Here is a 5,428-nt window from a genome sequence, read left to right as displayed (position 1 = left end):
GCTGGTGTAGTAAGACACCACACTTGGGATCAGGTGACCTAGGTTCTAATCTTGGCTCTGTATGACCTTGGGCAAGACATTTACTGTCTCTGGGCCTCTGTTTCATCTCATCCATAAAGTGAGAGGGTTAGACTAGATTGTTTCTAAGGCCCTGGCCCTACCGTTTATTAGCTGTGAGACCTTAGTAAGTTCCTCCCAGACCTACCTCATTCACAGGTCTGTTGTCAGAATGGAAAAAATGTTTAAGGAAGACCCTTGTAAACTGTTAAGTACTATGCAAATGTTAAGTACCATAGCCATGTGCTGCTACTATTTATAAGACTCAGGACTGGAAAAATAAATTCCTTGAACAGTTGGTTTTGAGCTAGTCAAAGTTACAGTTCTGTTATTATTTGGAAAGCATTTTCTTACAGGGCAGTGAGGCGGTGCATCTTTCCAAGATGTAACTGAACTCAGGATTCAGGAGTCAGTGTGGTTGGAGAGCTGGAAATAGCAGGAGGACAGAGCAGCTCTAGTGAAGGCTCCTGACTGAGTTGTTAAGGTAGCTTGGGGAAGATAATTAACCTCTCTGTGGCCTACCTGTAAAACAGGAATTATTCAGCTAGTCTCACAAAGGCTATGTGGCTTAATGAGATTTTAGTCTTTGTAAGCGTGGGTTTCCTAGAAGCACCGTACAAGGTGGAGATCTGCTGTATGTATCCTTCTGACTTACAGCACCACACATAGCCTCTTGGAAACTCCATTGCTACTTGTGGCATGAAGTGGTGGTAGTGGTGGTGTCCCCCCACCCCCAGCTGCTATTGCTCCTTCCCTCCCACCCTTCTTCAAATTACCTTGTATTTACTATGCGTTCCTCCTTATTAGCAAGAGGGCTGATGGGAAGAGTAGTTTTTCCTAGCTGGAAGAAGGCACTGAGGGGAGGTAGAGGTAAATCCACCTCTTGGGATCTTTTGAGCTTCACACAGAGAAAAAGGCGCTCAGAGTGCTGATACACAACGGGGCCATTGGCCAGCTGGTTGCAAGTGAAGGGCACTACTACCCTGAATTGAATATAATCGTGACCAATTGGAGTCTTTTCTGGCATACTGACACACTTAAAGAGGGATCTGCTTGGACAGAATTTTGTAGTTTCCCTAACTGTTGCTGTTACTGGGACCCGGTGAATGTATCCGCTCTCCACTCCTCTGCCTCATTGTTGTCTAGTGAATAGTATTGCTTAGGCTCAGGAGTTTCTTGCTCTTTTTAAACTTTGTTTGCTCTATGTATTTTAATAATGAAGTTTGTCTCCATATAATGGTAAGCTGGTTTCTATTGCACTCTGAATGTTTGCACTCAAGTTATAAAAGAATTATAGAAGAGTAGAAGACACAATGGAGAAAGGAAAAAGGGAACCCATAGACCAAAAAAGCCTTAAACTTAATCACAACACTCTAACTCTTTCTGTCTCTCTCCTCCAAAAGATGCTTCATATATATGTATATATCTATATATGTATATATATCTATATCTATATGTATCTATATAGATATACACACACATACATATGTATATATCTACACACATACATATATAATGTAAAGATACAGATTTACATCCATATATATCAGGTAGGCGGCACTGTGGATAGAATGCCCGTTTTGGAGTCAGGAACATTCATCTTCTTGATTTCAAATCCAGCCTCAGACATTTACTAGCTGTGTGACCCTGGGCAAGTCACTTAACCCTGTTTGCCTTAGTTTCCTCATATATAGAATGAGCAAACCACACTAATGTCTTTGCCAAGAAAACCCCAAATGAGGTCACGAAGAGTCAGACACAACTGAAATGACTGATCAACAATAATAACAATATATATTTGTATATATAGATATACACACACATATATGTATCTATACACATATATAAATGTATTTTTATATAATCTACTTATATATGTACATGTTGTTTCTATGATTGAATGTAAGCTCTTTGAGGACAGGAATGATTTTATTTCTTGTTACTGTATCCCTAGCATCCAGCACAGTGGAATAAAATGGGCATTTAATAAATGCTTAATAATGGATCGACCAAGATGTTTCCTATGGAAATTAGAAATTGCTTATCTAACAAGTATCTTTGGAACGGAAACACAGTTGGTAGTTCTTTGTGACTATTAAACACAGTAAATAACCCATTCAAATGAGTGCCCTGTGCTTTTCCCTGCAGGGGTCAAGGCATGATGGAAAATGTAATGCAGGACTAAATTTTGACAAATAGGGTGGCAAGCTGTAAGGAATTCTCTTTACAAATCATTTACTCTGCTCATACTCTGTTGCTGAGTGGAAAGCCTGTGTTTACACCAAATCTCCGTTTCCATGAATAGCAGACTGGTGGAAGTAATGGTGGGTGGTACCCCAGGGAAACTGGTTTGGCCCAGAAAGATGATGTTTTGGTTAACCACGGCTGTGGCAGCCGCTCCGGTCTATTGTAGCTTTGTAAGAGAAGACCTTTGTCTAAGGTATAATAGAGACACTGCATTTATTCACGCTAACTGGTTACTTGCCACAGCTGCTTATTTGGAGGCAAAACCTACTTTAACAGTTAGTCCGTTGGAAGAGTTTCAATCCTCTGCAGGGAGTAGGGGAGGAGATGGAGCAGTGAGTAGAAGGAAGGGTGGAATTCATCCAGGGATTGGCCTTGGAGACAGCAGGGGCAGTTCAGGAAAGAAAGGAAAGGGAGGGAAGGGGAAGGCTCTGGGGAATGCAGTCTCAGTAGGAATCTCACTGTCTTTGAGTCCCTGGCTATTTTCAGATTCAGTTCCCGTGTGGAACCAGGTGCTCTTCTCCTGTTTTCCAACTTCCTCTTTTCTACTTCTCCTCCCACCAACAGCTGAATGGATTTGGTCTGGGCAATCCAGGAATTTAAGAAGGCCATGATTTGAAGCTTGATCAATGGAGCCATTTGTACCGATGGACCTGCTCCATGCCCATTTTGATGGTGGGCACTACTTCTGCAACCTTTGGTCTGTGTAGGCAGTGAATGTTAGAGGACTTGGATAAACCGGGTCTGAGAAAATTAACATATTTATGTTGATTTTGGCTTAAGATGATAGTTTCTTCCCACAGATACAAGCAGGAGCTTCACTTAAAAAAAAAAGAAAGAAATAAAGAAGTCAAACATTAAACATCATTCCTTGAAGAGAAATTTAAAATCACATTCTAGCTGACAAGATAATTATTTATTGCTTTCTGAAGAAGAGTTCTCAGGAATAACTTTGAAGTCTCTGTGATAAGAGCTTGACAACTTTTTATGACTCCTGGAAAGTCTGAAGAGACTTAGGGCCATTTGTATAATACAGAGGCAAAGACGCAACACTCTTGCTTTCTCTTTCCACCAACCTTATTGATTGGCTGAATGTTCAGTATTAGACCAGTCAGTGATTGTTTCTTGTGGTTGTTATAGGATATTGGCTGAACAGATGCTGATTAACAGCTTAGCCAGCCAGTAATAGGGATGTAGTAATGTGGGAAGATGCTAGCTGTTTCTTCTTTTTCCCCTCTGCCTTATTCAGATTTAACTTAAGAAGAAGGTTCTGGGCAGCCCTCTGCTGTAGTAGAAATGCAGAAGCAATAATGGATGCTACTGAATCCTAAAACTGGGACTTGGTATCTCTTTTACCCTAATCTTAAATGACCAAGGTGGTGCAGTGGATAAGAGTGCTTTCCCTGGAGTCAGGAAGAGTCATCTTCCCGACTTCAAATCCAGCCTCAGATACCTACTAGCTGTGTGACCCTGAGCAAGTCATTTAACCCTGTTTGCCTCAGTTTCCTCATCTGTAAAATGACCCGGAGAAGGAAATGGCAATCCATTCTAGTATCTTTGCCAAGAAAACCCCAATTGGGGTCATGAAGGTTCTGACATAACTGAAAAAAAAAAACGATGACTAATCAAGAAGGAAGGCATCTGGCTTGGTTTGTCATAGATTTTGGAATGTAAGCACCTATATCTATGTATATCTATGTCTACATCCATATACACACATAGGGATCTGTAATATGTGTATGCACACGTGTATATATTATATATGATATATATTTACCGCCTGCCCTTCCCTTCCCCCAAACCATCCTTATAAGCGGTTTCATAGGAACCCAGAATTATAGATAAGAGGGCAGACGTCTTAGAGGCCATTAAATTCAGCTTCTCTCATTTTCAGATGAGGAAACTGAACTTTATTTGTTACTAGAACACCTGTCTTTTTCACCCTTAATATTCTTAATATCTATTAGAATATTATACTCGGAATAGGGTGCCACCTTTTAGGAAGGACATTGAAAAACTAGAGACCATCTAGAGCAAGGTTTGTTAATTTGGGGTCTGTGAACTTTTTTTAATTGAATTTTAAAAATTAAAAAAATATTTTCAGTTCTAAATTCTTTCCTGTCACCCTATTGAGGAGGCAAGGAATACAATACCTATTATACGTATAAAGTCATGCAAGACATATTTCCACGTTAGCCATGCTGAGAAAAAAAATACCAACCCTTCACAAATTTGTATCTCATCCTTGCACAGGAGCCTTGCTGATTTTCTCTGTATCGTTCCAGTTTTAATATATGTACTGCCCAAGTGAGCACTTGTGAATTGGTTAAAAAAATACTTTGATGACTGTATTTCTATAGAATTGGTTTCCTTTGTAAACTTATACATTTTATCTTGAGCATTTCAAAACATTCTGAGAGGGGGCCAATAGGTTTCACCAAACTGTCAAAGGGGTCCATGTCACAAAAATGGTTAAGAACCCTTGGGCAAAAGGAAGGTGAACAGAATGGTGAAGAGCCATGACATCTGGGGATTAGTGGAAGGAATTAGGGGTATTTAGCCTGGAGAAGAGAAGACTGAGGAGAGACATGGTATTTGCCTTTAAACATTTAAAAGGCTGTCATTCAGAGAGATATTAGAATTTTTTTTAATTTTTTTTTTTTTTTGCTTACACTTGGGGTCAGAATCAGGAGCAATGATGACAATTATAGAAGTAGATTTGGGCTTGAAGAGCCATCCCACTATGAAATGGGCTGCATTTAGAAGGTAATGGGTTAGAATTTAGAATCAATGGAGATCCTCAAGGGAAAGCTGAATGACTATTTGTCACATTGTATGTAGTAGAAGCCATTCCTGCTTCAAGTTTGGCTTAGATTGGATGGGGCCTTTGAGGTTCCTTCCAGCTCTGGTATTCTGTGAATTACAGATTGTTTGGGACCCGTTAGATTCTGGAGACTGGTTTGCAATCAGGACTGATTTTGTTTGGTTAAATAAAGAATGTCATAACCATGTATATGCTTTTGTTAAGTCTTTCCAAAGGCCCTCCTTTCCAAAAAGATACCAGACTATTTCCCTTTCTTGTCCCATCAGAAGGAATTTGAGAAGAGGCAGCCCTGTGTGGGGCTGT

General features: G+C 40.0%; 1 non-coding gene across 1 annotated transcript; it reads right to left on the bottom strand.

Annotated features, from left to right (window-relative positions):
* Positions 1-4,509: 4,509 nt before the first annotated feature.
* LOC114032623 lies at positions 4,510-4,616 on the bottom strand. Its single transcript, XR_003567858.1, has one exon. It is a non-coding gene; the product is annotated as a U6 spliceosomal RNA (small nuclear RNA).
* Positions 4,617-5,428: the final 812 nt, after the last annotated feature.

The sequence above is a fragment of the Vombatus ursinus genome, unplaced genomic scaffold (assembly GCF_900497805.2).
Source record: "Vombatus ursinus unplaced genomic scaffold, bare-nosed wombat genome assembly UNPS02005459.1, whole genome shotgun sequence".
Taxonomy (NCBI): domain Eukaryota; kingdom Metazoa; phylum Chordata; class Mammalia; order Diprotodontia; family Vombatidae; genus Vombatus; species Vombatus ursinus.
The sequence above is the reverse complement of the archived record's forward strand: the minus strand, read 5'-3'. Positions and strand labels throughout refer to the sequence as shown.